Below are 10,782 nucleotides of genomic sequence, written 5' to 3'. Positions count from 1 at the left end.
TGCAGCCACTGTCACTAATTGGCTCGGCCTTGGTGCAAAGGCAGGTCTGACTTGGAACCTGGGGAGCTTTGAGAAGCTTCTCACAGGGGCCACTGCCATAGCCCCATCCCCTGCTACCAAAAACCCCACCACACAAACCCAGCACAATAGTATAAATAAAAATTAGGTTGTTAAAATGAGAGTAGTATTTGAAACTGCACAATGCATTTAACAACTGGTGGGATAGTCACCACAGTTATTTAGCCAAGTGCGCTTCCTCTGGGAATCTGTTCTAACGCATGTAATGAGACAAAACACATGGGGGTGATTTTAGCAGAATATATTCCTTCATGCTAATGCAAATACAGATAGCTTTCTTACTAGTTTTGAACTGAGACAAATAAGTATGAGCCTCTGAAATCCAGCACCAGGAACACACAGGAGAGTAGTTCTGGACTGCTTCCCAGTTGCCTACAGCAGTGTTTCTCATTTTTTTCTGGGTGGCAATCCATTATTAAAACATAAACAATAAAAGCACGTTTGCTGTGCATTTACTATGAGAGTAAAAATGCATTCATGATAGCAACGATAAGCTTGCATAATTGGAGTGTATGCTTGGCTAGAGAATACAAAATTTCAAGTCAGTCTGTTTTGAGCCTATGGGAATGAGGTTTTTTTGGTCCAGACTCTTTAATATTGTTTTAAGACTGGGATAGAATAAAAGTTGGGAAGTGTGATGGGCAGAGCTGGGACCAGTTTGGCAAAACAGCTCCAGCCCCAGTGGAGGGGTCCACATGGTGGCAGGGACCACCAGTCCAGGGCAGTGGAGGGTGAGTCCTGGAGCATTGTGTAAAGACCTGGAGAAGGTCTTGCATGGGGACATGCACCACATTGCGGCTGAGCGAAGATCCACATGATAGAGAGCAGTCAAAAATCTGACTCTTGCTGGTCTTTCACAGCTTTCCCCTGCCCTATCTGAGGGTAGCAGCTACAGCTTACTGAAAAACAACATTATTTGGTAGCAGGATCTTTTTTTAAAAAACATTTTGTTCATGTAATACTGTATTCAAATTCCTTTCACTGCCAGGAAGCTCACTGGGCCCACTGCTGGCAGCGGTAGTGAAATCAGTGTGAACATTTATGGATCTGAACAGCTGTAAATGTTCACCAGGTTTTGTAACAACCAGTCAGCCCTCACCCCAAAAGACCCAAGACTTACAGACTTTTGTGTGTCCTGCAGATAGTCTGGCAGCTCTGAGGCTTCATGCCCCGCTGATATTTGCAGGGCTCGCACAATCCCTGGTGCAGTGCTGGACAAGAAGGTCTAGATGGAGATAACTGTGGAGCTCTAAGGCTTCAAGTCTTGCACATCTGCACAACAAATGTCCAACATCTGTTTTCTCATGGACAGTTTTTGTTTCTTTAAGAAAATCCCTAATTTATTGTGGTCTTGACATAAGGTAATGCTTGCATGGGAAATCACATCTCTTGGATGGGATGTTTGGCTCGCGATCCACATGGCAAATGGAGTCACTATTGTGAGGGTCCCTGCAACACTGTCTTTTGCTGGATTGGGTGAGACTCCCCGAACCACCATCCTCCTCAGCTCCTGTAGTCCAGCTGGGTTGGGACTCTACATGACCTGCTATATGTTATCTTAAACTATGAGAAAAACATCCCCTAGATATCTTTACTATGCGTGGAAGGCTGTTCTACATGACCATTTCTGCATCTGCATGAGTAATTTCTACTGAGTATTTAAAAGTAGCTCATCAATGTGTAAGTTTGTCAGTTCTGCAGCTGGTACAGCCTGGGGGAGTCTCCAGCATGGCCATATTCACCATCATCGATGTTAACACATTGGCATGACAAACAGTGTCTATGAAATGATCTAAGCACAGCAGGAGCTGTCTGGGAGAATATCTGGGACTGCCCAGAATTCCCACATGGTCTCCCACCCAATTCCTCCTGCAGGAATTAGGCAAAGGCTTTACTGTGAGGGTTTCCAAGAGCTCAGGCAATCATCTTGTCTCGGATCAATCTCTTGTGTCATCTCTGCAGAGACTAACTGGGAGCTCTGGGACCACCCAGGGAACTAATGCCTAAATGTGCGGGTGTGCACCCAGGCACAGCCCTGATACCAGCTGCACTGTAGCTTTAAATATAGGACAAACTCGAATGTCTATAACTTAAATTCCATAGCTCTTGCTACACAAGGCTTCTGGTTCCATTGCAGAAGACCTGGAAGTCCTGGCATGGTAAACTATTTTAGAGTCCCAAATGAAGCCCTGGGATGAGAGCCAAAGACCCTAAAAGCAAGATACCATCTCTGTGCTCACAGTGTTAGTGGCAAATTTGAGATAAAATTTTCTGTTTGCATCATTTTTTCTGCAGGAGTTCCTTGGGGTTTGTTTTTAAGACAACTGATTCAGTGTGCTCAAAGGATAAATGAGGAAAGGAGGGAGACTATAAATGCATCTGTGAATCTCACCTTTCTGCAGCAGGATGAGCCCTGCCGAGTTGTTCCTAGTAGGTGTATTTCCATGTACTTACCTGCCCTTGCAGCAATACCAGGAGACAAGGTAGCACAAAGTCAAGTGTTTCCTGTCACAGACAGTAGACATTTGTAAGTTGTCTGAGTTCAGTTTTCAACCTTGTCTTAAGGCTACAAATTTACTTTATGTCCTGGTCACTGTACCACTTTTGGAATCTGTTTGAAACCCATCTTTGGATGTGGTGAACTGCCATTGCATTTGGACTCAGTGCACTGACATGTATAGATAAAATGTGTCAGCTTCTGTTGAGACTCACAGATTCAGAAACACAGAGTCTTTGTGCTTCTCTTCTGATCTTTGGAATGATTCTCAGGAGGTTTCCCCAAACAGAAAAAGTAAATTCAAGGTTCATACTCATTTTTTGGGAATACTACTCTGGCTTTCTAGGAAGCTTTGAGGGGAACACCACTGTCCAACAGATGGGTGTAACAGAATGGAATATAAGACCATAAATAAAGCAAATTCCCTTTCTGTGCTTTTCTAGCCCATAACACTCATCATTTTCTCCCATACATCTTCGCAGACAGCAGGTTTCCCTGTGTTGCTCATGATCACCTTATCACTAGAATCATCTATGTGGTGAAATTCAGACTGGAAGAGTGGATGACAAGGAGGGATGGAAAATTAGACTGTTAGTGATCCATGGCCTGGAGTTACTGGCAGCCAGTTGTTAGTGGTGTATTTCAGGGATTGATATTGGAGACAATACTGTTTAATGTCTTTATTAATGAAATGATGGGACACTCTCAGTGAGTTTGTGGGTAAGCGGTCAATATGCTGGAGGGCAGGGCTGCTGTTCAGAGGGACCTGGACAGGCTGGAGAGGTGACCTGACAGGTACTCATGAAGTTCAGCAAATGTCAGTGTAATTTCTTGCAACTGGACCAGAATAACCCACTGCAGAAGTACAGGCTAGGAGCTGACTGGCTACGAAGAAGCTTTGCAGAAAAGAACTGGGGACCCACTTGACCAGTGTGTCCTTGCAGAAATGACATACTGGGCTGTATTACCAAAAATGTAGCTATCAGGAAGGAATTGATTCTTCTGGCTTTATTTAGCAGATTTAAGACTGCATCTAGAGCAGTGTGACCAGTTTTGGGCTCCCCAGTGAAAGAAAGACATTAACAAACCAGAGCAAGTCCCACAGAGGGTCATTGAGATAGGAGCACATGTTGTAAGAAGAGAGGCGGAGAGGGTTGGACTTGCTCAGACTGGAGATGGCTCAGGAAATTCTTAATGCAGTTGACACCTACCTAATAGAAGGGTATAGAGAAGACACAGCCAGGCTCTTCTCAGCATGCTTAGGGAAGCAATAGACACATTTTGAAATGTGGGAAATTAATAAAGGATATAAGAATTCCTAAGGGAGGAAAAAATCCTGCAAGTGTGGACAAATATTTAAACAAGGGCCCAGAAAGACTGTGAATCTCCATCCTTGTAGATATTGCAATATCAACTGGACGCAGCCCTGAGCAACCTGTGCTAGCCCTAACCCTGGTCTCAGCAGAAGACTGGACTAGAGACATCCAGAGATTCACTGATTTTGTGACTCTGAGTTAGCTGAAGGGAAGATAGGGTCAGAAAAGATTTGTGCTTTCCTAGCCACAGCAGTCAGCTTGTTCTTTGCAGATGGCAGGTCAGCAGAGCACACTCCACTGCACGTATCAGTTGTGACTTCCCTATTTTTAGCAAATGCTGGAAAATGAGTAAGTGACTGTCCATCAACACCATTTAGTGACCTGGATGTAATCCACCTCCCACTGAAGCCCATTGTAAGATTCCCATCCATATAATGGGTTTTGATGCAGGTCCCATAAAAACAGGATTAAAAAAAGCTGCAGCATTAAAGGCAGAAGTCATAGTAGCTCAGTACAGAATTATCCCCTGCCTTCAACCAGCTCTCCATCACATATGCACATACTCATCCCCACAAATGCAACCTCCTTTGTGTTATCTGCAGTTCTGTGCTGTAAATCCTACAGCACTAAAATTAATTAAAATGGAGGTGCATGTTTACTGTCAATAAGTGAATGATACTCTATTCATTGCAGATAAAACTGCTTTAAATCTGCAAGAACACCCTGGGAAAGCAGGAAGGTTGAGGCTATAGAAGAAATGAAGTGATCAAAGCATATTGGTTTCAGCAACTTCTGTTGTTTCTTGATATTCATAATTCAGGACAGAGTGTAGCTACTCAAGCGTGATTAACTTCTTCTGGGATCTGACATCCTACTCTCTTTTGTAGCAAGAACTGGAGTACACAATGTTCATGGGAGAAAACCGATCAATGGAAGCGTGCCATTACCTGAAAGAATATGTTCTTTTGATTCTCCTTTGCTGCTGAACAAGGGTCTTTTGTTCCTTGAGTAGAAGAGCAATATAAAAGACTTTGCACAAAGTAACGTAAAGAAGAAATAGGCCTTATATAACACTCTCGACAGGAAAACAACGATTTGGGGAGGGGTTTCGTTAATGCCCAAATCACTGCTAGAATCTCAGCAGGGAGGAAGGGAAGAGCAGCGAATACAGACAATCAAACATTTGTTAGGTGATATGGGACCTACGAACATGTGAGAGGCTGTGCTTTCATTCAGACAGTGCAGTAAAATAAACAGAGTGTGACAGCGGAAGATGAATGGGAAGTTAATTCTATTCACATTTGCAATATTTCAATGGCAATATTTTCTGAACAATGGTCCCTATTGATGCTACAAGTGCTTGCACATTGTGCCTGCTTCTTGCTGAACAGACATGACACTATTCGAGCAGCTGTATTCTCTAATTGGAAAAGGGAAGTTTCCAAAAATGATGAAAGGCTATATCTCATCCGTGCTGAAACTGTTTGGAACCTAACTCATTTTGGTGCCCGATTTTTTTTTTTTTTTTTCTTCCTAACTGGGATCTCTGGGAAGATTTGTTCTCTCGAGTGGCAGAACAGCTAGAGGCCAAACCTTAGTAAGTTTAAGCCTAAAACTTCAATATTTTATCACAGGCTGGTGCTTATCGGAATAACAAAATAAACAGTAGTTTTGTTTACATTAGAAGGAGTTTGCTGTTATGAGCAGGCCATTTAGATATACAGCTCTTTTGCTTTTATAAACTGTGCCTCTACTAAAAGGATTTGCATGTCTACATGGTTCAACTATACTGGCAAACTTTCCCTGGTGCATACAATGTTCCTGTACACTTTCTTATTCTAAGAGAGCACTTAGCTATGATAAAATACTTGGGAATTAAAGGAGAAAAAAAAAAATTCAATTTCCAGTGAAATAACATATTACTCCTGTTATTAAAGGACTTTCTATACATAGATGTGCTGTTTAGGGGTATGAATTCTTCATAGTCTCAGATGACATAGCTCTGCCAGCAAAAACTTTAACGATAGACAAGACAAACCTCCGTCCTGGACTGTGAGCCAAGTTTAACACCATCTGTCTGGCTTAAAGGCCAATTTTTGAAACATTTGGCTACAAAAGCAAATTTACATTAACGCTGTGGATCCCAGCTTGCTAGCTGTCTGTACATCAAGCTGCCTGATTTTATCAACATCTTGTGGTAAAACTGGCCCCCTCCCTGGCCACAGGGACAGCAAGCTGTTTAAGCAGGCCCAGGTGCTGGCTGACATCTGGAGAAAGTCTAGGTCATTTCTAGTTTGGGATCTAAAAATCACCGACCAGAGCTCCAACCTCTTCCCTCATCTCTTCCTTTCGGTGCAGCCCAGCCCTCCTTGATTTTGAAACTATTGCCTGTAATTTCTTGGGTCCCCAGGGGCTTACACAAGCTCCCTGGAATTCAGTCCCATTTGTGGGAGTGCTATGCTGGTGGTTTAACCCTTGAGGGACACAGCAGGGAAGGACAGGAAAACTTAGGAGAGATTTTCTTAACCGTGGAAATGTTGCTCTTGAATTACGTCAAAGAAATAGAAATTCTCCCACTCTCCCTTCCACTTGATCATATACACTTCTATTTCTTCTGTTTCTATCTCTTAAAAATTTTCCTCATGGTGATGGTCTATACCTTGCTCAGAATAACACCTTGTCTTTTAATCTTTCCTTAAGCAGTGTCCATCTCCTTAGCTCCTCTGGAAAAGAGATACAGAAATAACAAAATGGGGGGCTAAGGCATGTCATATTGCCACAGATGAAAACCTGAAAATTAAGAGGAATAACTGTCATTTTCCACCTTCACTGTGACTTTGTCATCATCTTTAATCAGTAATATATTTTATACTGCTTTAGATTTTCAACACAATGAATGGTGCATTCTCACAACAACCAAAGGGATTAGTTACAGAGATATTATTATCTCTGAACTAGATGGAAAGAAATGATCTTGTAGCAAGAGGACACCTCTACAAACCAATAAGATATTGCTTTGATTCAGAGAGGTCTGAGACCGTGGACTAGTAATTTAATTTCCATGCTTCAATTTCTCCATCTTATTGAAACAGGAACACTGATATTCATTTGCCATGGAGGGGCATTCTGATGAGGATGAGCAGGGTAGTGCAGGGCTTTTACAGTGGAAAGCGTAAGCACAAAATAAAATTAAAATTTAAGAGATGAAGAAAAATGGCAGGTGCAGAAAGGCTGAGCAGCTCACCGAGGTCTGTGCAGCAATCCATCTGCGGAGGCAGGATCAGAAAGTAAGAGCTGCCAGCTGTCGCTCCTATCACAAGCAGCTTCTAGATGAAACCACAAGGCTTCACAGAGCCTCCAGAGAATAAAAGTGCAGTTTTTTTCCCCCTCGTTTGTTATTTTCTGGTTATTATTGCAGTTCATGCCCTACCCTGGGCCGTGTGGCTCGTGATATTTTGCAGTGGTAGATGCCATGGTTAGTGAAGTGAAAGGAATATCGCTAGTTGACCTTTTGGTTGAGATTTCTGTCCCAGACTACTGCGTACGTGAGTCAAAAGACAGTCACATGCTTCATTTCCCCTTTTTCATACTTTTACAGGGCAGAAAATCCTGCAACCTCTGAGCAATTAAAAACTTTTCATTAACTGTTTTGAAGGAGTTGTTTCCTCCAGTATGAAACCACAACCAGGAAAGGCCCTAACTTCACAAAGACAGACTGAAAGGTGGGACAGAGCAGGTTATTACTGGTCTCCCACAAGCAGTGGAATTATGGAGGTGCTGGGCTGGAGTCAGCCACTGTGTGTCCCCAAACTCCCCTTGCGACCCTAGTTCTGAGGCTTGATTTTGCAGCTGGTGCCCTGGGTTCGGTGTTAAGTCTGATCAAGGCCAACCATGTCTGCTGATCCCAAAGGCAGAGGCCTCTGCTTCTGCTGCTTGCAATAGATAAAATTTTTTGGTGAAACTTCCGTTTGGCGCTTTTTTTTTTTTTCCCATTTTGGATCAGCATCCACTTTTTCTCTCTCTTTTAAAGAATTAAGGCATTGAACATATGTATCTTCTATAATGAATTCAGGGGGTTGAAGGATATTGGCTCAGCTGAGCTTTGTGTTGTAGTATGTGCTGCAGCAGCCTTAAACTGCTCCAGTGCCTGTGTTGGATGCATCCTAATTTTTTTCTCAGAAATCCAAGTCAGCACAGAGATGAACTCATGCATGTAAAAGGCAGGTATGTGAGTGCCATCCTGATTTCACGTCTGAGTTGTCTATAAAGGGATACAAGTTTAATCACTGGCATTTTGGTGATTTCTAAGTAGGCTTTTGGAAGCCCATCTTTGTCCAGGGTTAATCGGGAGGCTCCAGGTGGTTGTATTGCTTGGGCTATGCACTTTTCATGGCCATTTCTGAAAAGAGACTTTTGTGTGTGGATGCATGCATGAGAAAGACTGCAGCCTGAACTTACAGACAGGACTTGTTTAATCTTGGTCCTAATTCACGTTGGTGACAAAATCAAACCTGTTTTGAATAGAAATAGTAAAAGTTTGCAGACATTAGGTTTTCCAATCAGGAAAGGATTCGATATAATGTATCTTAGGTGACTGAGCTTGAATACCAGAAATAAATCTTGAGTCTGCAAGCAGCTCACAGGCTCAAATGTGCTCAAATTTTCTTAGTCAAGCTATTTAAACGGCCTTTGGTAGACAACAAATATAAACACTGCTGTTTGCAGAAGAGAAATGTGTCTAAATTTCCCTGCTAATTTTTTTACTGTGAGGTGATCACCAGGAGATATTCTTCCTTCATTTCCAGTTTTCTTTATGAAAAATATATGCTGTGTGGTCACTTCAAATGCACATCAGACCAAGATCATTCAAATGATCTTTTAATGATTCTAGATTATATTCTGAAGATACAGTATGATATCTAAGAAAGCTCATGTGTTCTGTGAAACATGGGAAAGAAATTAATTTTTCTCTCAAAGGCCTATACATGGATGGTAATGATTTTTCAAAGGTTTGCTCTGAACTTGTTTCAACTGGGGTTTTTTCAGACTGAAAATAGAAAGACAGTAATAGGAATGAAGTGACAGTAATAATGCAGCATCAGTTCTTTTCTTCCTTTTCCTTCACCTGAATATGCAAAGTCTGATAGTTGCTGAAATATATTCAGTCCTGAGGGACAAAATGGTGAGCTGGAGAAACACTAAGATGACAAGTATCTGAATGGGAATATTGACAGTGGTTGTGAATTTTCCGAACTGCTTCACATCTCAGAGTTTTCACTTCCAAAGTGAAGACAAATTATTCACTGCTCCACAGGTATTTCAATAGATCACCTAATTGATGCCTGGATATGCAATTAAGCTCATGCTAAAGCACTCATTAGCCATAACACCTATAGTTCTTGAATTAGGGGGATGGAAGATGTCCATCAACTATATGAGTTAATCATTAAAAACTGCCTATCATTAATTCCTCACTGTTTGGGAGCTAAAACTTGCAGGGTGAATCTTTACTCAGCCAAAGCCCTCAGTGAGGACAACTTGGACTTTGCCATACTGGGTCAAGTGGGTGTGAATGGGTGTTTTGCCTGGGTTAAGAAATAAATGCATTTTGTCATCCTTCAGACTTTTCACTTCCCCTCAACACTATACAAAATCCCATTGGTCAGACCTTGCTGCTGTGGGGAGTTTTTGCAGGGTGGTCACTGAAACTCTTTGAACAAGCATTACATCATGGGCCTACCATGTGTAGCAATTTCCATGGGCAACATGTCCCTTCTCTTGTATAGCCAGCAGCATGCCTTCCAGCTTTTTCCCCCTCCCTGGTGAAGATCCCCTTTGCATAGGAGACCCCAGCTTTGGAAAAGGGGTTTGGCTTTCAGCTGCCCCATTCTGCTCTTCAGGCTGGGGAGGTCATCTGCTTCCAGCAAAGGTGCTCCTGCTGCTTAACTGCTCCTGGGTCTTACGAACAGACTTGCTGCCTAGGTGCTTGGTTAATAAATATGTATGAATTTAGTATAAATTCAAGGTCTTGCTTCTGAAATGGTTAAGTGTAACATCAGTCAGTATTGAAGTGGCTTCTCTTTACCGCATGTTCCTTGCACTTTCTTTTTCTCCATATAGTCCTGCCTGATAGCTTTGTCAGAATATGAGCTGGTTTTGTGCCATGGGCAAATGTTTATGAAGAACAGGACAGGCAATTGAAATAATTTTTTCCACTTACTTAAACTAGTTTTTGAATCTTAAATTGCCAGGAATAAAAAAATTGTGCAATCAAAGAAGAACAAAAGCCAGGCAAAAACTAGTAAACTAGAACAGTAATTATTATCCTACAATAGTAAAAAAAAAAAAAAAAAGAGAGACTATAAAAACCCTTTAAGCTTGGATTTTTCTTCATTAGTGTTACTCATAGATGCTTTGTTCATTGCTGATATTATTTGAATTTTTATTCTGTACTGCAAGCAGCTTTTGTATGGTTTTGTTACTTTCTTGGTGCCATCTCAGCAGAACAGAACATTTCTAATACCAAACTTGGGAGATAAATGATATCCTGACATACTGCCACAGCCTTATTAGAAGAGGGGAACATCTTTCTCTGGAAAAGGAGGGAAGCCCAAAGAAGCAAGTTTGTGAGGTGAGAAGCAAAGTGGTTTTGTATGCAAGAGCAACCAACATTGTAAGGTTATGACTGAACTGGCTCTGGCCCAGCAAAAGAGTCCAGCACGTGTTGGGCTGTCAACACTGAAGGAGCTCTGATGCCAGTTGGGTTGAATCTCTGCTGAGGATTGAGCTGAGCTTGGACACATTTTATGGTGGAGTGGACAAAGGCAGGGAACTGGACCTGTCAACTGAGTCACTGCACCACTTGTAGTTTTTACATTTTAGAACTTTATT

Source organism: Athene noctua, chromosome 2 (assembly GCF_965140245.1).
Source record: "Athene noctua chromosome 2, bAthNoc1.hap1.1, whole genome shotgun sequence".
NCBI lineage: Eukaryota > Metazoa > Chordata > Aves > Strigiformes > Strigidae > Athene > Athene noctua.
The sequence above is the reverse complement of the archived record's forward strand: the minus strand, read 5'-3'. Positions refer to the sequence as shown.